The sequence below is a fragment of the Pleurodeles waltl genome, chromosome 9 (assembly GCF_031143425.1).
Source record: "Pleurodeles waltl isolate 20211129_DDA chromosome 9, aPleWal1.hap1.20221129, whole genome shotgun sequence".
NCBI lineage: Eukaryota > Metazoa > Chordata > Amphibia > Caudata > Salamandridae > Pleurodeles > Pleurodeles waltl.
In genome coordinates this window covers 282,890,053-282,912,641 of record NC_090448.1, presented here as the reverse complement: position 1 = coordinate 282,912,641, position 22,589 = coordinate 282,890,053, and positions in this window count along the sequence as shown.

Below are 22,589 nucleotides of genomic sequence, written 5' to 3'. Positions count from 1 at the left end.
TTCAGGTGTCATCTCTGTGTCCCCAATGGTAATTAGACCTGTTGAAGAAGTAGGACAGTTACAGATTGTAAGCAACATGTGGTATCAAACCTTCACAGGTAGATATGCGTTGAGCCATGCACAGAAGGCCGTTCTTTGATCCCCTGAAATGACAGTGACACTTGCTTTCAAACCTGGAGAACAGATATGTGGGATACAGACAATTCCTATATCATACACCTTGCTATAGAATGTCAGATTATCTTGGCATTTGGACGTCTGTTCGTAGACCCATATCTTGGCAGCTTTGTAAATTTATATTTGCCATATTACCTCACTGTTAGCAGTAGTTCAGTATTTAGTCAACAGACAGATGCACAATGTATTGTGGAAACTTACTTGTCCATCAAATTAGGGGTAACCATTCTAACTAGCCATATGTGTCAGGTTACACCAAGTACAGCACTCTGCATATATGTGCGTCCCCCCAGGTGAGCATTTTTCAATAGGTGATGGGAAAAGGAAGGGGGGACAGTTTAGCAGTGGACACAGCTGTTGCTGTGTGTTGGTGGTATTGTACTGGCAGATTCGCATAGCATTGTTGTCCTTGCCATACAGCTGTGAAGCATTCAGGTGGGTTTAGTTAATTGTTTAGTTGAGATGCAAGGCAATTGTCATTGTGGTACCCTGTTCTGATTTTCTCAATGGTGAAACAGTGCCTGCTGAGAGTTGTAGTGCTGTCAGTTCCTGTACTACCCACGCCATACACAGAAATTGTGCCCCCAGGTGAGTTTAGTTGACATGTGGGATGCCAGACAAGGGTATTCGGACAGTTGGACACATTGGGCATGTTGTGCAGGTGTGGGATGAATGGTATTTGAAGTGTGGAGGGGTGCGTAATCTATGGTTTGTAATTTCAATATGCAAACTCTATCTTTCTGTGTGTGGCTGTCCTGTTTGCAAAGGATTGTGGGGTGTGTTTTGTAGTGCAGTTTATAGGTGTGTTGGGTGTGTAGATGTTTGTCAAGTGTGTGGAATTTAAACTATCCAATGTGTTCTTGTGTATTACTGTGGTGACCACCGACTGTTGCGGTCCTTACGCCATTGGTTTTCCACCTTGGAAGAACTGCTATTGTGATTTGTGAGTCGTAATAGATTCAGTGGATGTTCAATGGGCTTGCAGTGCTGGTGGTTTGACCACCTTTTTCCTGCCCTAAAGAGTCCTGGCGGTGTCAGTTTTTTAGCTGGCTTTTGGCAGTCCTGCCTGTGTAACTCGTAATACAGCAGTCTGAATGTCTGCCAACTTGGCGGTCTTTTGGCAGCCGCCACCATGGAGGTCAGACTGTCAGACCACCAAAGTCGTAATGAGGCCCATAATGTAACACAATATCAAATATAGAGACCTTACTACCAAAATCTAACTAAGCATAATAAAGAACACTAGTAAACACAATAACACAAACTATAAACACATTTTCACAAAACTAGAAAGTAACTCTATTGCTACCATTTTCTAGAACTCCCTACAATCTCCTATCCACAAAACCCTATAGAAAACATAGAAAAAGGTCTTATGTCATCAAAGCAATAACATTACTTTCCTACAGGTGACTTCCAGTACAATTAATGAAAATGACACAAATAGACTGCAAAATTTAAGTTAGCAGTAGAAGAAATGGCCACGAAATAAAACTAAAAAAAAGACTATCTCCCAATAGAATAATGGTGATTCAAATAGAAAATGTTTTTAAAATGTTTCAAATAATAAAAAAAATGCCATAAAAGTTATATGAAAATATGAAACACATTTGAAACTTAAAATAAAAAAGGCTAATAAAAATTAGTATTATGTAAGATATACTAGAAAAAGGATTGAAAAATTAAAATGAAAGAAAAATTGAGCAATGCACAATGCTGTTAACATTGGACCTACATGTATTATTTAATACAATAAAGTATCAAAGAACTACAGGTAGTTCTCAAGTTTAGGTGGTGAGCAGCTCCTTTACAGAACACCCAACAATACCAGCAACACACTGAGGGCCCAATTACGAGGCTGTTGGTCCTAGGACTTTGCACCTTTCCCACTAGAAGGAAGCGTGGGAACCTTGGTTCCCACCAGTGAGCCCAGTGGGAAAGTAGTAATAGGGCCAGTGGGAAGACCCCTCGGACCACAGCAGTCTTCTCACCGTGGGGATGGTGGGCCAACAGTCACCCCGGACACCTGGTAATGAGGCACTGAATCTGTTCATCTCAAATGTCTGTTTTTCTAGCACTCCAGGCACAGTATTACAGATTTGGATTCGTAAAATCCAAGCCAACCTGTAATGAATAAAAGCAACCCCTGACATGTTTCACTATCATTATGGCTCTTCAGAGAGGTTTAGCTTTACCAGACACAAGACAGCACTCAGTATAAGTCAAAACAATAGCTTTTCAGGCTTAGAATGAAGCATACATTATGCAAAAAAAAGCCGAGAACTCTGGGTAGTTCTCAAGTATAGGTGGCGTGCAGTTTATTTAATATTAAAAATATACTTAAATATTGTTTAAATATAACAGTTCAAATGTTTATCCTTGGCGTATATATGTGAATAAGAATGCATAAATATACATTATGTTAATATTAAAAAATAAGTAGAAATTACAAACTGTGTTATGTACCTTTCCTATTTTAGAAAAAATAAATATTAATATATGTGCGAAATGCAATACCAACTCTTCTCTAAACCAGACTTCACGCACTAAAAGGATTACATATACTATTCTCTGTCAATCTAAAATATTTTGGAGAAGACATTGGATGTTAAAGTGGTTCAATTTACTATTCCAACTCAAATCTAAACCATTTTGGAAAAGGTGTTAGACACGTCATGATTTCATTTACTATTTTCACTCCTTAGAAGGACATCTTGCATAGTTTTTTTAACAGCTGACAAAGAAAATAGCATATATTCCACTGTTACCTAATAATAATTTATATCATAATTAACAGTATGAATTATAATTAACAGTATGAATTAAATAAATTATAGATTATATTCAATATTGTTTCTAATAGTTATGAAATAATATAAGTAACACATAAAATGACACATTAAGACTAAGTAAGCACATTATAAAAATAGAGACATGAAATTTACATTTAAAAAATATATTATATTTAAAATAAAAATATACATAATTATAAGACTCAATAGTAGTATTCATTTTAAACATGAATTTATTATACAAAATAATGATATGCAAAACTTGAAAAGAAAGCATACAGAAAAGTACTCAAATTACATTTTAAAACTACTTTTAAAATTTATTATTTACTTGATTTATGTGCAAAATTATTAAAAATAATTTGTATTTATTCCTAAACTAAAACAATAAAATTATTTATTAGGATGGAATTTTAAGAAAGAAATTGATAGAAATCTGAAGAAAAATTGAGATTAATAAATAATTACATCATGATTAGAATTACAAATATATAATTTTCAATTAAAAATATTATACTATAAAACATGTAAAAATTATTTTTAACAAAATCTCCAACATTATTAAATTATATGCAAACAAATATATTTAAAAAAAAATACAGATAATTTACATGAATACTAACATTTTATTATAAACAGTGCTTTAAATGGGCCGGTACTCTCCGGTACTGAGTACCGGCACTCTTTTATATTTTGAGAGGGTGAGTACCGGCATATCTCCAGAAAAACGTAATACTTTTAATTGGAGAGTACCAGCACTTCTCAGAAACAAGCAGGTACTCTGGTACAGAGTACCTGCACTTCTATTTTTCCATTTAAAGCCCTGATTATAAATTAATATATTTAAAAAATAAAGAAACAATTAAAAGAAAAAAAATGACATTTTACAAATTAATTTATCTCTTTCAAAAATTAAAAAATGTTTAAATCATTTGTAATATCTTAAATAAACTTTAATATGCAAAATTCATGTTCACATATTTTAATGATCTTCCCACTCTCTTCCTGTAAAAAACCAATACCTTACTTCTAAAACAAAATTACACAAACATTAATAAAAAACATTATTCAAATTTGGATAAAAACACTTTTTTAAAACTTTTTTAATTTACTAAAAACAATTACAAACCCAGAAACACAAAAATTAACAGACAACAAAAATTTGAATTTACAAAAAACAAATATATTACCCCATACAAATGATGCAACATACAGCAATATTTTTAAAGTACTACTTTCTACAATAATATTAAAAACCAACAATTACAATGTTATTCTTTATTTCAATATTCCTATCAATGGTATCTTTGCCATCGTAGTGCTATTGACATAATATTAATGTACCACAATATTTTTAATTTAATATTTTTTTCAAGAAATCTACTCAGGGGATCCTCACCTGTTTTGCAGAATTAAATAATATTAAAATTAATAAATTAAAATTAATACAGAATATGCAAATAATTAGGCAAAATTAAAAAACCTTGTCTATCTTAGATTGTGAACTAAAGAAATCTTTCAAATATTTGATCATTTGTTTGGTGCATACTTATTTTTGTATTTTTGTGTTTTGTTTTTTAGGTTCAAATCTCAAAAAGTGCTTAGGCCAGGGGTATACTCAGTATAGTCGTTAAAATGCTAATTGGCAAGCTAGCTGATCATGTGCAAAGCATAATTCAAGCTGGCAAGGATAGTGACATCTTTCTTGGGACATTTCATTATTTCACTTATAGATGTGCCTATTTCCTTAAAAAAATAATCATTTAGATTTGGTTTGATGAAGCACCAGGTCCCTTTTCTTATCTTGGAGTTCTATTCCCATGTCACTCTCCATGTGTCAGCGAAGGCCTGGAAGAGCGGTATCAAACAGTTTGCGGATTGATCTGTAAATCCAAGTGGTGAGATGACAACTTGTGCCCATAGTGAGCACTGTGCGTACAACTAGGTAGGCGGCTCCGTATCCACTACTTCCCATAGCACATGTGCCGTTTTCTGCAATTGCCGGTACGTAAGAAATTGCCCAGCTGATGAATCGTGGTCAGCAACCAGTTGGCCAAAAGGGAGGAGGAAACCCTCAACATATAGGCGGTCATCCCGCCATGCGGTCACCGCCATTTGGCCGCTCCGCGGTCAAAAGACCGCGGAGGCCATTCTGGCTTTCCCGCTGGGCCGGCGGGCGCCCGCCGGCCCAGCGGGAAAGGCCCTGCAACATTGAAGCCGGCTCCGAATGGAGCCGGCGGTGTTGCAGGGGTGCGACGGGTGCAGTTGCACCCGTCGCGATTTTCACTGTCTGCTAAGCAGACAGAGAAACTCTTTCTGGGGCCCCTGCACTGCCCATGCCAGGGGCCCCCAGGGGCCCCACGACACCCGTTCCCGCCATCCTGTTCCTGGCGGTAAAAAACGCCAGAAACAGGATGGCGGGAAGGGGGTCGGAATCTCCATGGCGGCGCTGCAAGCAGCGCCGCCATGGAGATTCAGCCCAGCCAGGGGTAATCCGGTGGGAAACCGCCGGATCCCCTTTTCTGACCGCGGCTTTACCGCCGCGGTCAGAATGGGCACTGAAGCACCGCCAGCCTGTTCGCGGTGCTTCCGTGTCCCTCCTGACCGCCAGGGTTGGAATGAGGGCCATAGTGTTGGGACAAACTGTGAATACCTGCCTCCTAGGATCTTATAGTCGGCTACCAGATTTGCGTTCGGGTGGTATGATCCCAGTTGGGTAGGGTCTTGATCAGGTTTCAGGATCAACACTAAAAGTGACTCTTGGAGGAAGGCAGGGAGCACCCCTAGTTGAAGGGCCTCCTTGTACAGCTCCGCCAGGCGCTGGGCCTACTGAGCAGCCAAGGTAGAATAAAAATCCAATGGAAGACCATCAAGGCCCAGCGATTTGTTATGTGCAAGGTCTTTTCTCGTTTGCATGATCTCCTTGTGTGTTATGGCCATGTCGAGCATGACCTTGGTCACTGTAGGGACACTTGGGAATCTTACAATGGATAAGAAGCTTGTTGCAATTATGTGAGGGATAGTTGTGGGAAGCTTTGCATGTTTGCACATAGTATGTGTGCAATTCCTGGAGGGCCTCTGCTTGTGTGTAAACCACTCCAACCAGAGGAGCCTGAAGTTCAGTTATCAGGGTCATTGACTTGTTTTGTTTAAAAAGTCAAGCGAGTAATCGCCCAGCCTTATTGCCTCCATGTGCATGTGCGGCAAAGTTGCAGTACTGGATGCACTCAAGGAGTGGGACATGTGTTTCTTTCACTTGAATATGTTGTGTGGGGTTAGTAGTAGTGTTTATAGATATTTTCCATACATCTCCAAATTGGGTTTCAGCTTCAGCTAGTTCCGGCTCCAAGGTCCTGGGTACTCCCACTATTTCCTGTATGCAAGGACCCTGTGTTACTACTTTGAATGTGCCCTATTCCACAGCCCTGGTGGATACTGTGTGGTGGTTTTCAGTGGAGTATTGTCATATGTGTGTCCATTGTGTATCTTGAAATGCAAAGTCATCCATTGTGTCCCATGGAAGGTGCCATAGTGGAGTAGGGGGATGCATGGGGAGCCACTCCATGATTGGTATATGAGTATCATGAGCTGTGATTACTCTTCCCAAATAATCAGAATGTTATGCATGTGGGTAGAGGAAACGATCAAGCTGGACACAAATGTTGTGGGGAATGGAGTGAAATGAGTAAACTGTAGTTGTAGAATGTTGGGCTCTCCACATGTCCATGAGGGACCAGTGTTGGACCCATGTTCCACAAGCATTTGCAATGCAATGGGTCTCGTGTTTGCTCGAGTTAAAGCTATTAGCGTTGTAAACTCCTAACTGGAATTTTCTTGCCACATAAACTGAAAATGAAAAGTAAAGCTGTTTCAAATAAGTGAACTGATGGCTGCCATGAGCACAAAGCAGAAACACAAAAAGGAAACAGAAGTTCGCTTGCAGTGAACCGTATCGGCAAAAGTGCAATTATCCATGTAACCGGCAAAAGTGCAATTATCCATGTAACCGGCAAAAGTGCAAATATCCGTATAACATGGTCGATGTCATGTAAACGGCTCGACTACTGCCCAGCCAGATCATGGTCTCCATGAAATAAGGAGAAAAAAGTTGTCCAGAAACTATACCGAAAAAATTGAGCCTTGTATGTTTTCAGTAGTTGGCTGGTGCACTCGCAGCGGGCTAAACACAGGAAAAGGCATGACGTATGCATGTCTTTCACTAATTAAATGAAGCTAATTTTAAAAGACAAGCCCATGAACCAATCAAACTGATGGGCGTGACATGGACGTGGTTAAAAGCCTTCAGAGAGATTACACCAGGGACAGAGCGATTTGCGCTCGACCCTAAAAATGGGCTAGTTAAAGGCTTGGAGAGGAACCTGGCAGAGGGGGAAGTGATCTGTCATGGGTCATATCTAAAACGCAATTGCAATCTCCGCCTAGCAGCCAAGGTAATTGTGTCTTGTGTGCTAGAAGAGCTGACAGCCTTTCCCAAAAGGAGCCCTGTTCAACAATAGGGGCATATATGCTCCCTATAAGAGTGGGCTTGCCATCGAGGCAGCCCTCTGGTAGCAGGTAACGTCCCTCTTTATCGATCATGACTCCTGTTTCTTGAAATGGGAGCCGAGGTCTCACCCAAATCAAAGCTCCCAGTGTGATGGCTGAATATGTTGTGGTGTGTAATGTTCCCCGCCTCCTTCTGTGGAGGCATGTGTATTCCCTTATATGTAGTGTGTGATTCTTGGAGGAGCACCACATTTGCCTTTTGGTGCCCTGCATACGAGTAAACTATAAAGCACTTTTTTGCTATATCTATGCCACAGACTTTTAGTATAAGGAATCTGATGGTCATGTTAGACACCATTGGTGTGGCTAGAATGGAGGGATCAAGGTGGGGCAGGGATGCAATGAGGAACCGCTGCAATATTAGCAGTGTCTAGGTGAAGTGCAAGGAGAATGTGTTCACTCTCCACCTCAGCAGATAGGGAAAAATCAATCTGTAAAATTCATCTCAGGGAATCACTTAAAAGATACCTGGGGAGCACTCCACAACAGGTGGAGTGCCCAAACAAGTAGCGTTTTGCATACTTTACTGTTATTCGGGGGGGTTAGCTCTTGGTGATAGCTAGACATCCATTCTACACTCCCCTTGTGGGCAGTGTAAATATATGACTGGCCATCGCGCATCACATGCCTCTAGGTGGCTGGGTGGCTGTTGTAAGACAGCATGGTTGGTGAAGGCAGTGTGTAACTTATAGACGCCAGGCATACAAGAAACACATATCATTTACAATTAGAGAACAATAATAGCAGGAAAATTGTGTAAGTCGTAAACATTTAGTTCATTGAAAAAGAATACTGCAGTCATGTTAGGTTATCACAGTGGGAAGGGACTGCGAATCTTGTTGGGTGTCATCGGGCCCTGGTGAGTCCTCGTCAGAGGTGAAAATGTGTGGACCAGTTTCTCCCTCTGTGGAGGACACCCTCGAACCCAGGTTGGCTCCTGCCTCCAGCGAATTTCTACGATCCCTGATGATTTGTTTGAGGTCAGAAGATGGGTGGTTTGAAGTGTGACGGGTGGAAGCTACTTTTGTCTTGTTTCTGCATTGTTGTCTTTGTCTCGCTGCATCTGCAGGGATTCTCAGGCAGTTATGGGAATTCCTGCCATCAAACTGATCCATCCGGTTCCGGGCCTCTGTATGATTATTAAAGAAGATGATCTTCCCATTTGTGATGATCTTCAGATGAGCAGGAGAAATTAATGCATGCTAGAGGCTCACTTATCATAGGCGGTGTTTGACAGACAAGAATGATGTTCATTGTTGTTGGATAAGGCACATGTAATACCTTTTCTGGAAAAGCAACCTGGAGGATGTCTGTTAATATAGATTTTATATTTCATGTGCTATGGTGGTCACTTCCACTAAATTTCACCATCCTATTTTGTTGAGTGGTGTTCTTGCTTACATCATGGGTCAAATTAATTGGAAAAAAAGGAGGTAAATTAATCATTTAAGAGAGGCTCATAATAAACTTGGCAGTTTCAGCTAGTCCATTTCATCAGAGAGATAGTTGTTCACAAAAGCCATTTGAAAACATTGTCGCATATTTACAAGAAATGACTCATTGCTGCATTGCGTCAGTAATACGTCAAAATAACTTGTGATAGTTACAAGAGAACCCAGTAATAAGAAATGTCCCTATTACCGGGTGGGTTCCTCGAAATGGAATTCCAACTATAAAAAAGAACCAATGTCTCAAACCCAACAAGAGTGAAATACAATCCAATAATATCTCATATTCATAGTCCAAAGTATATTTATTCAATAATATGCACATAAACGTGACATTATTTGTGACCTAAACACACAGTTATTCAATAATAGATTCAATGATTTATCCCAGGGATAATCAATCTATCTAAAATAAAAAAACACAACCATGCAAACACTCATGCAATATAAAAACAGTCATCAAGACAGAAAGAATGAGAAGAAGACAATGAAAACTTCTTAAAATTATACCAAAATATATGACAAGACTCCATGGATGGCCATTTGAATAGCATATACGGCGCTCCAAACAAGGTTGTTATAGACCAATATGTCCAGCCTCTTGGTTTTTTGGTGCCTCTATGGTGAGGAGATCCATAATAGCACTTATAATGATTGCTTTACCTGGGATTTCTTTTATATGAGTCTCCTTCTTATGTATAGATTCTCCTTTGTATCCTTGTCATAAAGGGGAAAAAAGTCCATGCAATGTATTGTCCGTTACGACAGAACCCTACAGCATGGATGCATTGTATTTACAGTATGGTGTAAGGGTCCTGACTGCATAATAAAATGGCACATCCTTCTGTGTCATGTGAGGAAATCTAACACCTCGGCTCCAAAAGTGATGAAGGGCTGACTTGCGGCATGTAAAGTGATACTAATCAGCCCTTCACCACTTTGAATGTGGAATGCAAAAAAAAAAAAGTACAAAAAAATGATGCATCATTGGAAAAAAGTGGCACACTTTACAGAAGACAGCCATGGAGCAGGGAGCAGGCAGCAGAAGCAAGGATTGCAACCCAAACACCAGCCGGGATGTTCAGACAAACTCCCAGCGGAGGAGGAAGAGGAAGTGCAATTTCAGTGAGGTTGAGAATGAAATCTTGATCACTGAGGTGACAGAGCACCAATATCAGATCTTTGTCACTTCTAAATTGTCACTAGGGAGGAAATAGGCCGTTTGGCAATCCATAGTGGAGAAGATCAACAGTGTGGGGCAAGCGGACAGGACTGTCACTGACTGCAAGAAGTGCTGGCATTATTATAAGCATGGGACGAAGACAAAACTGGCCAACAACCTGAAGGCAGCAATACTGACCGGAGGAGGGAGCCAGCACCCCAGGAGGAGCTAGATGCCGTAAAGGAGCCAGTGGCAGCTATCATCACAGACGAGTTGGTGGTCGAAGTACCAGGACATAACAGTGCAGCACATGAGGAACATCCACAGGATAAATATTGTCAACAGGCAATGTGGTCACAAAAGTCATGTTATGCAGTGCAGCTAACTATGTCCCAGCACTCCACTGTGTTGTGTGCAGGGCAATTGGCAGGAATCTGGATCATGCCCCATTAAATGGCTCGGAAATGTCAGTCACACTGCTCAGTTACATGTTGCACAGCTCAGCCCTGCTCCATCATGTTTCTCTATTCCATGTGTGAAGTGCAGCACCAGTCTAGGTCCACCTTTGTATACTGGCACATGTAGTGCAATGCACAACATGTCACCAGAACTACAAATCCAACAACCCCCTGTCCGTAATGCTTGACCCAAATGCCGTAACGGTCATAGATTTCCCAGAAGTGGGGCGATCTTTAAGGGCTGAAGCATTCAAGGTAGTTGGGAGGTCCAAATGGCGATTGTCAGATATCTCCAAGGTGGGCAAGTGGCTGGAAGATGTGATCTCAGAGTTCAACATCAAATCCCAGGGAGACTTCTTTCACAGATGGGATGGCCTAATAAATAAGCTAAGGGATCATTTGCTGGGGTCAGACGCCTCCCAACAACATCTGCACAACAGGGCCATTATTACTGCACGAAGAGCATTCAGAAGGGTAACCTGTGCTCACAAGCTGAATCCATCTGCAAAATCTGCAAAGATCATTGTTCACATGGGCAAAACATAATTTAAAAAAACTTGGGAGGCAAAGAAAAATTCTGACCAAAAAGAATGCTAAAAATACACCAAATTCTACAAGAAAAAAGCACATCAACAATCTCAGATCTCCCAAATGTATCAAGGACAACTCGGTTCCAGAAATATCTTGGGTGTGATCTGTAGAAGTACTATACAACAGCCCGCAAACAGGCCCAAGCTATGCCCTTGGCCGGGGGACAACAGACCAATCACCTGAAGAAATTCAAGCTTTGGCCACTGAGGCTCAGCTCTGTAAACATATAAAAGCCATGAAAAACAATGGAGTTCCAGGCCCCAAAGGCCTTCCAGCCAGTATATTCAAATGTGCACCAGAGGACCGGGCAAAGGTGTTAACCCTTCTTTTCAATCAAACTTACATTGCAGCGCAGACCCGAGACTCGTGGAGGGACTCCATCCTATGCTTGATCTTCAAAAACGGAGACTCAACAATCCCATCTAACTATTGAGTCATAGCCCTCCTGGACCTAGAGGCCAAAACCTATGCCCACTCTTTTCAAATGGGTCATGGAAAATGACATCCTGCCTTTTTTCAAACTGGGTTTCACACTTCCGCCTCAGCAATTGACAACATTACTGCACTCGCCATTTTGAGCCATTGAGCAGTCCAAAAAAGCCAGTCTCTACTCTTTAGCTGTTTCATTGACTACAGTGCTGCATTCGAAAAGGAAGACTGTAACAAGCTATTGAGGAAACTAAAAATGTGGGGATTACCCTGGCAATTGCTCAGAGCCATCATCTCTCTCTACTTAAACACCAGGGTTCGCATGAGAACGTGCCCTGACAGAGTAACCTCTAAAATCACAACTGAGGACGGCCTAAAGCAGGGGTGTGTCGTCACCCCGCTCCTTTTCAACCTTTACACAGCTGACCTGGGCAAATTTCTCGAGAACAGTTACCTGATACCTCCACAACTTGGCCACTCAAAATTACACATCTTACAATACCCTGAGGACATCATCATAATGGACCACAACAAAGCCGGAATTCAGTGAGCCCAGAGCAAACTCCAGGAATAAAACAAAGCTAACTTCCTCCAGATAAATCAGGACAGGATTAAAGTCCTAATTTTTGGTCACTACAAAAAGAAGAAACTTCAAACATGGCACATGGGGTTTGGGACCAACAAAACAGCCACAAAACATAACTATCTGGGGGTATGGTGTAACAAGACCTCCAGTCCAATGGTTCATTTAGCCACCCTTAAAAAGAAACCTGGAGCCATCAAATACAGCCTGACCTGTCTCAATAGGATCTTAAACAGTGCCTCCGCTGTACCCATACTAAAGGTCATGAAGGCCTCTCTTCTCCTGGCACTACACTACGGGCAACAGGCTTTTCCTGAGGCCTGTGCCCCCACCCTAGAGCATACTCAATACATGGCCTCAAGAGGGTATTTCAAGTGCCCAGACATGTACGGAGGACCAAACTACAATTGGAACTGGCCCTCCCAAGACAATCCTTCATATGTGAGACTGGCATCCTGAAATTTTATATATGGGCCCTTAAAGCACCTGTGAACACACAAAGAGACATTTGAGAGCCCTGAGAACCCTTGGCACCAACAAGTTCAAAAAGTAATAGCATATCTACAAAGCAAAGGCCTTGTGTTGAACTCAGACACTATTCCTTACGCAGCCTGGAAAAGGGGTATCAACAGGCAGATGAAGCTTACCTCACACTTGCTGGACATCTGCTCCTAAAGTACTCAAACATCTTATCTTCCCTTAACAATTCCTACTTAATGGGGAAGCAATGCCCATGGTACGCCCCCCTGACACAGAGTAAGGTGACCCAGCTAGATGCACTGTGTTGCCTTACTCCATATCTACTAGGTCATGAAAAGCAATGAAAAGTGGCTTTGCATGGCTTTGTAGCTATGGATCTGCCGCATACTCCACCGGTGTGTCACAAAAAGTTACCGCCATGGTCATCCGCCACTTCTCCACTCCGACCGCCAGGGCGGTGATGACCGCTGGGCAGGAGACTTCGGTCCCCAGCCCGGCAGATGTCACCAGACCATCGGCGGTATCAGGACCCTGTATACCACCATGGATTTCGGGTGGTTTGGAACCACCATGAAGTCCATGGCGGTAGGCACTATCAGTGCCAGGGAATTCCTTCCCTGGCACTGATAGGGGTCACCCCCACCCCCCTCCCCCACCCCTGAGTCCTCCCCCCATACCTCCCACCCCCCTGCCACCCCCAATGGTGGCAGGACCCCCCTCCCAAACCCCACCCCCAACATGCACATACACACACCCCTACACGCACACATACACTACAACAACACATACCCGCACACATACAAACAGACATGCACACAGACCGACCCGCACATATTTCCCATACACACAACACACACCTGCATGCATACATGCACTCACACACCTTCTCTACATACTCACACGCACACCCCCATGCATGCACACAACACACAACACCCCTCCACCCCCATCCCCCAATGGACGATCAACTTACCTTGGCCGTTGATCCTCCGGTAGGGGACGGGATCCATGGGGGCTGCTCTGCCGCCAGCTACCCATCACCATAACACCGCCACACTGAATCATGGGATGTGATTCGGTGGGCAGTGTTCTGATGTCGGGCGGTGGAGGTAGAGCAGCCTCTACTTCTCCACTGACCGCCAGTATGGCTGCTGGCGGTTCTCCGTCCAAAAAAGGACGGAGGGCTGCCAGCCGTCATAATACGCTGCACGGAAAACCGCCTGCACTGGCGGTCTTCAGCACGAGGTCAAATGAGGGCCCATGTGTGTTGAAACCAAAGCTAATGTGTGGCCCTGATGGGATCCTGGTTGTGCAGTGCATTGCAAGTGCTGGCTGAGTAGGTTGAACTGTCACTGTGTCTGAAAGGGGAGACATTGCATAGCAAGGTTGTCAGAATGGATATGTGGTCTGCAAGGTATCCTAATACAAATGCACTGTTGTGTCTGTCACTGTCACACTTGTGTTGCAGTTGGGAAGGGATGTCAGAGAAGAGTTCATTGTGGTACAATAACCTACATGTGATGTGGTCCTCAGTGAAGATGTAGCACGTGGCAAGGGGTAGTCTGAAGGGAAATTGTCTCACCATGCCACATATGTCTCAGCAGGAGGATATAAAATAGGTATCTGTCAAGGGACATGAAAAACGAGTCTATTACCATAAAGAGCAGGAGTCAGCAATAGTTGGAGACTGAGGTGGGTGTGCCCAATTATGTTGCAAACCTGGTTAGATATATATCACCAATTCCAGCACTACTACGGTGTGAGGTACAGCTTGTCCCATAAACCTCAATAACAGCCAGCTGTGTCAGTATATTCGCTATGGTCATACATATTGTTGGTATTGTAGGCACATGAGAGTAAGGGGGTCATTACAACATTGGTGGTAAAAGCTGCTTACCGCCGTGCAGAAGACTGCCAATACACCGCAGCGGCCACGGAATTCCGCCACAGCTATTATGACCCGCATCTCGGAATCTGCCGAAATTCAGACACCCACACAAGTCCGCCACACCAAAGGTCAGTGATAAACTGGCGAAAACAAAACCTCCACCATCACGCCAACAGAAACACGCCCATGCTATTACAACCCATGAATCCAAGCGGCGGTCTTTCAAGCGCGGTATTCCATTGGCGGTACACACCGCCGCGCTCAAAATACACACACATCTCCAAAACACAGCCACATTTGACAATTCCAAATACACACACCTGATACACATACAAACACCACTCCCACACACCCAACACAATATAAAACACACACCCACATCACCCACAAACCCCTATGACCAAAAATTATAGACGAAGGCGACAGAGAGAGCACAGCATAGACAACCCCACCACACAGAGGCACACAACACCATCACCCACACAACATCCACGCACAAAACACCACACACCACTACACATCACCACACTCATCACCACATACACCATCCCACACATCACCTACACCAGCCATGGCACGGCAAAGACACCCCAGGTTCTCCGAGGAGGAGCTCAGGGTCATGGTGGAGGAAATCGTACGGGTAGAGCCACAACTATTTGGATCACAGGTGCAGCACACCTCCATTGCAAGGAAGATGGAGCTATGGCGAAGAATATTCAACAGGGTCAACGCAGTGGGACAGCACCCAAGAAATCTGGACGACATCAGGAGGAGGTGGAACGACCTACGGGGGAAGGTGCGATCTGTGGTCTCCAGGTACAACATCGCAGTACAGCACACTGGCGGCGAACCCCCACCTCCACCCCCACATCTAACAACATGGGAGGAGCAGGTCTTGACCATTATGCATCCAGAGGGCCTTGGTGGAATCGGTGGAGGAATGGACACTGGTAAGTCAAATCTTAACTATCATATCCCCACCCTACCTGCATACTATCACACCCCCCCCACCCTCACCCCCTCCCCTATCACTCCTACTCCTCACTAATGTACTAATAACACAAACCACCCATCCCAACACCAAGCCCTGCATGACACAACAAAGCATGGACACCCATCACTAAAGCATGCCCACTGCCTGCACAGACCCATAACACCCCCTAACCATCATCACACAAGGCCCCACATAGGAATGCTAGCACTGGGGTACACGCTCACCCACCCATTGCACACCATGACACACACACATGCAATAATCATGCTTTTACACCCCTGCAGGACCACTACCTAACGTCACCAGACAGGAGGGTCCAGACATCTCTACTCCACCCACAGAAGAGGCCCACAGTGATGACAGCAGCTCTGGCCAACTGGATCCAGATGACCAGCCCGGACCATCGTGGGCCTCGGGACAGTCGGTTCCCCTCACACAGGCACAGCCCAACACTGACCTTCCACCCTCTGGTAACACCAGTACAGCACCCACCCAGCGGGTCCATACCTCCATCCCCAGGACACGTCAATCAGCTGTGTGTCCACCACTACAGGGAACCCAGGATAACCCACCACCCCAACAACAGGGACCAGGGGGCAGTGGTAGTGGGCACACGGTCCAGGGGACGGAGGCCCAGGAACACAGGGGAACTGGGAGGGCTGCTGTGCGACAGGGAGCGGACAGGCCAAGGGAACCCACTCTCCACGAGGCCCTCTCCTCCATCATGGCAGCATTCCACCACTCCCAGGAGACGATGGCTACGGTCCTGGCCAAGTTTCAGGAGACCCAGCGCCTGCAAGAGGAACAGTATTTGGGGTTCAGGGAGGAACTCAGAACCATCAGCTCCGCCCTGGGCATCATCGTAGGGGTGCTGAAGGACATACAGAACTCCATGAGGGACACCGTGGCACTCCAAGAGGCCCCAGACACTGGCATGGACGATGAACTGCCCACCACCTCCGCCGGCGCTAATGGACAGGACGCCCGGCCACAGGACCACCACACCAGCACCCCACCCCCTGCAGACGGAGAACCACCCGCAAGCGGTCCCTGAGATCCAGGAACAGGACAGAGCACGATGGCAAGACCCCGCCAAGAAATGAGACCGCCCTGATTGTCATCCCACTGTCCCACTTTGTAACCCTGTTCATATTGGAACTGCCCCAGCTCCACTTCCTATGCCCATATGGGCAATGCACCTGTGAGACTAATAGACTGGACTCTGCCATGGACATCCCTCCACCATCACCCATCACCATTTTACCACCCCCTCCAATAATTAGCACTTCAATAAACACCCTTGAAGCACAAAAATCTCAGGAGTCAGTCTGTGATTTTGAAAATGTGTATTAGCTATGACAATGACAACATCCGTTAGAAAATGTAATGTCAACATACCTATGTCACACATCACAAGTCCATGAAGGATGCAAGCAGATGACACACGTTGGTAACCACACCTATGAAACCGTAATGGAAATGTACAACTCAGTTACCAAATACTGCTTGAAATAGACAGACAGGATACAGGTAGAAGTGTGAAAGTAAATGTAGTAGTCAAGAAAGTGTTCTCACCTGTGTGTCACTGGAAATACTGCTGTATGACTGAGTCCCTGTCCACAGGCTCCACAGCTGCCACAACACCGTCATCTGGACCATCCTCCTGCAGAAAAGGCACCTGGCGTCGCAAAGCCAGATTGTGAAGCATAGAGCAGGCGATGATGATCTGGCACACCTTCCTTGGTGAGTAGAATAGGGAACCACCTGTCATATGGAGGCACCTGAACCTGGCCTTCAGGAGGCCGAAGGTGCATTCGATCACCCTCCTAGTCCAACCATGGGCCTCATTGTAGTGTTCCTCTGTCCTGGGATTCCTCACTTGGGTCAATAGCCATGACAGGTTGGGGTAACCAGAGTCCCCTAATAGCCACACCCGGTGCCTCTGGAGTTGACCCATCACATAAAGGATGCTGCTATTCCGCAGGATGTAGGCGTCATGCACTGAGCCAGGCAACATAGCATTTACCTGGGAGATGTACTGGTCTGCCAAACATACCATCTGTACATTCATGGAATGAAAACTCTTCCGGTTCCTGTACACCTGTTCACTCCTGTGGGGGGGGGACCACAGCTACATGGGTCCCATCAATGGCACCTATGATGTTAGGGATATGTCCAAGGGCATAGAAGTCACCTTTAACAGTAGCCAAATCCTCCACCTGAGGGAAAACGATGTAGCTCCTCATGTGTTTCAGCAGGGCAGACAACACTCTGGACAACACGTTGGAAAACATAGGCTGGGACATCCCTGATGCCATGGCCACTGTTGTTTGAAATGACCCACTTGCTAGGAAATGGAGCACGGATAGCACCTGCACTTGAGGGGGGACTCCTGTGGGATGGCGGATTGGTGACATAACGTCTGGCTCCAACTGGGTACACAGTTCCTGGATTGTGGCACGGTCAAACCTGTAGCTGATGATTAAATGTCGCTCCTCCATTGTCAACAGGTCCACCAGCAGTCGGTTCATCGGAGGATTCCGCCATCTCCTCACATGTCCCAGCTGACGGTGCCTAGGAAGGACAACAGCGACCACAGAGTCAAGCAACTCAGAGGTATGTCCCCCCAGCTACACAGAACACAAAACAAAATCCAAAAAGTTGTCTGTTTGTGGTTTGAGTCCAGGCCTAGTTATGTGTGATGCAGTTTAAAATGAAGCCATGTGGGCCCCTGAAATGGCGGCTGCCTGACCTCTAAACTGGGACAATGGGATGTGAGGTAACTGCGCTGGTGTTGTACACCGTCGCGGTAGGCGGTCGAAGACCGCTGCGCAGTGCTGCATTGGTCAACATTGGACCCTATGGGTCCCAGGAGCCAATGACGAAGTGCGCTGGCGGTGATGATAAGCACCGCCGCGGACGTCACCGCCGCGGACGTGACTGCCATTTTCTATCTGTTCAATCATTCGATACCTGATCTTCGACAGGAGAGGACCTATACTGCAAGTGCTGCTGTGACCTCGGTCTGGAAGAGACAATGGCATGAGCGTCTGGGGAAAGGGCCCCTGCCTTCAGTGCACAGTAGTTGCAGAAGCTTGTGGACGGGGTCCTCCCCCAGTACACGCTACTCTACGGTCCTCCAGACCAAGAGGTAAGTACACAGGGAGCATGTTGTATGGGCTATGGCTGGGTGGAGAGGGCTGGATGTAAGAAGGAAGGGGGCAGAGTTCTGCGAGCACGAAGGACTGTGAATGCATGTGCCAAATGGCAAGGGTAGGGATGGGGGCCACTCACTTCGACGGTGCAGTTGCTAATGACATCTCTTCTTCTCCTGTACATGTCATGTAGGTCAGCGCCCACCAGAAGAAGGATATTTGGCGTGCCATCGCCAAGGACGTCCGGACCTTGGGGGTCCACCAGAGACGGAGCACCCACTGCCGTAAAAGATGGGAGGACATTCGCCGCTGGAGCAAGAATACGGCGGAGGCTTAGCTGGGGATGGCCTCCCAACGTGGGAGGGGTGCACGTTGCACCATGACCCCCCCTGATGTTCCGGATCCTGGCGGTGGCCTACCCTGAGTTGGATGGGCGCATGAGGGCATCACAGCAGACACAAGGGGGTGAGTACACTCTCATTCAGCTGACTTTGCGTGCAGTGGAGGGGTCTGGGTGAGGGAGGAGGGCTGTGGGATTCCCTAGGCCAGGGCGAGTTCCGTAGGCTAGGCCCCTCCGTAATGCAGGCCATGTGGCACTCCACCCCACCTCTGTAGAGTGCCAGGTACAGGTATACATGCCCCTGTGTCATCTATGTGTGCAGATGTCCACCATAGTCATGTAGGCCATATTCCAGGAACTGCATCTGTAGAGCCCAACAGTGCGGCGTAGTGCAGGGGGCTGCTGTGTCTGTATTGTCCGCCAACGGTAGCGGTAAGCCATGCACTCAACCTGTCTTTCTTCTGTCGCCCCCCCCCTTTTTTGTGCTCTCCCTGTTCTTTTGTGCATCAGCATCATCAGGCGGAGGTACAGTGGCACCGGAGCATGAGGGGGCTGCATCCCACATGGCCATGGAGGGCCACACCACGGACTCCGAATACACCAGTGGGACGGAGGGCGAGGGGAGCTTCACGTCGGTCACCGGATCAGCAACCAGCAACACGGACTCGTCCTCCGATGAGAGCTCCCTTGCGGTGGCGGCAACATCTGTGCCCCACACTTCTACAGGTACAGCCGCCACCCCCCCTACCAGCACCACCCTCCCAGCAGCCCCTCAGCCTTCGCCCCGTGCCTGCTCACCCAGGAGGGAGGGCATCACCTTCGCCTCAGGCACCTCATCCCCTGCCCCTGGCACCTCTGCTGCCCTCAGTGAGGAGGCCATTGACCTCCTTAGGTCACTCACTGTTGGGCAGTCTACCATTGTGAACGCCATCCAGGGTGTAGAAAGGGAGTTGCAACACACTAATGCATTCCTGGAGGGCATTCATTCTGGTCAGGCTGCCCATCATCGAACCCCTAATGGCAGCCATTGTCCCTGTGTATAGCCTCCCCCCTCCAAATTCCTCCACCCAGACCCAATTCCCCTATCCCAAGCACACCTACAGACCAGCCTGCACACACCTCAACACACAAGGGAAGCTCAGGCAAACATAGGCACCACACATCCCACATGCACTCACAAAAGCATCACCAACATACAGACACAGCAACATCCACTGCCTCCACTGTGTCCCCCTCCTCGTCGTCTCCCTCCTCCCTCCCAGTATCGTCTACACTCTCTCCTGCATGCACTACCAGCCTCCAGAACATGCACCTGCACCCAAATCATCAAACGTTACACCTCCTACAACCACCTCCTCTTCCTCCACTCCCAGACCCCCTCCAACTACCCGTCCCAGTGTTCGTCAGAAACTTTTCCTGAGCAACGGTGACCTATTTGCCACCACCCCCCCTCCAATTCATAGGTTCCGTACTAGCACCTCAGCCAAAAAATCTCCGGTACCAGTGGTGCCTGTTAGAGGTATGTATGGTGCACCGGCCACAAGGGCAGCCAGTGTGACACGGAGCCAAAGCACAGCCAGTCCCCTCCTGTGAAGCACCAGAAGTTGGACAGTGCCCGACGGGATAGGGGGAAGACTCCAGCCGGCAAAGCCGCTCACAAGGGGCCCGGGGGGAGTGTTGAGTAAGCTGTGACTCCTCCCAAGGTGGGGAAGGGGCAGAAGAAAGCACCAAAGTCTGGGAAGAGCAGCACGGCGGAGAAGGCCGCCACCGCCAGTCCCATCATCACTGGTCTGGAGACCACCGCCAGAGTCAGTGCCCAGGAGGGCAGTCCAATTGGGGACCACCGCCAGAGTCAGTGCTCAGGAGGGCCCTGGCAGCCACAGCCCCGCTGGGCAATGAGGGACTGGCATGGCAAACTCCGCTGCACAGGTCAGAGACAGCAAAGTCAAGCACCGCTGAACAGGGCAAGCACTGCTAAACAGGTCAGAAACTGCTAAGTCAAGCACCGCTGAACAGGGCTAAGACCGCCATGGCAAGCACCTCTGAACAGGGCAAAGACCGCCATGGCAAGCACCGCTGAACAGGGCAAGCACCGCTGAACAGGTCAGAAACTGTTAAGTCAAGCACCACTGAACAGGGCTAAGACCGCCATGGCAAGCACCGCTGAACAAGACAAAGACCGCCATGGCAAGCACCACTGAAAAGGGCAAAGACCGCCATGGCAAGCACCGCTGAACAGGGCAAGCACCGCTGAACAGGGCAAAGACCGCCATGGCAAGCACCGCTGAACAGGGCAAGCACCGCTGAACAGGTCAGAAACTGCTAAGTCAAGCACTGCCGAACATGGCAAGCACCGCTGAACAGGGCAAAGACCGCCATGGCAAGCACCGCTGAACAGGTCAAGCACCGCTGAACAGGTCAGAAACTGCTAAGTCAAGCACCGCTGAACAGGGCTAAGACCGCCATGGCAAGCACCGCTGAACAGGGCAAAGACAGCCATGGCAAGCACCGCTGAACAGGGCAAGCACCGCTGAACAGGTCATAAACTGCTATGTCGAGCACTGCTGAACAGGGCAAAGACCGCCATGGCAAGCACCGCTGAACAGGGCAAGCATCGCTGAACAGGGCAAAGACCGCAATGGCAAGCACCGCTGAACAGGGCAAGCACCGCAACATCAAGCACCGGTAGCCCATATGCGCCAGGGCCAGTGACGGAACTGGGACCGTCACGGTGAGAGTGATGCACTCTGGGCACCAGCCCCCCTCCAGAACCTGTGAAGAACAGCATCCACTACCTCAGTCCTTCACAGGATGAAGCACTCTGGGCACCAGTCCCCCTCCAGAACCTGTGGAGAACAGCATCCACTACCTCAGTCCTTAACAGGATGAAGCACTCTCGGCACCAGTCCCCCTCCAGAACCAGTGTAGACTGTTATCCACTTGTGAGACTGTGGCTTTGCACTCCCCAGGATGGTACAGTGGCCAAACCACCCACTGAAAAGACTTGTGAGACTGGCTTTGCACTCCCCAGGATGGTACAGTGGCCAAACCACCCACTGAAAAGACTTGTGAGACTGTGGCTTTGCACTCCCCAGGATGGTACAGTAGGCAAACCACCCAATTAAAAGACTTGTGAGACTGTGACTTTGCACTCCCCAGGATGGTACAGTGGGCAAACCACCCACTGAAAAGACTTGTGAGACCGTGGCTTTGCACTCCCCAGGATGGTACAGTGGGCAAAACACCCACTGAAAAGACTTGTGAAACTGTGGCTTTGCACTCCCCAGGATACATCAATGAGCATGGAGCCCGTCGTGGATCTGGTGTGGTGCTGTCATCTGGCTGAGGTGCCCCCCCCTTCGCTTCCCCCTGAGGTGCCTGTTGTATTTCGATCTGATGCCCCAGCAGTGTTCTCTCCGTTTCTGGACAGGTATCGTGTGTGGGCCTCGCCCATGCACTTTGGGGCCAGTGGTCTACGGACATTGAATGGTGCATACCTGCACTACTAATCGTGATGTATAAATTT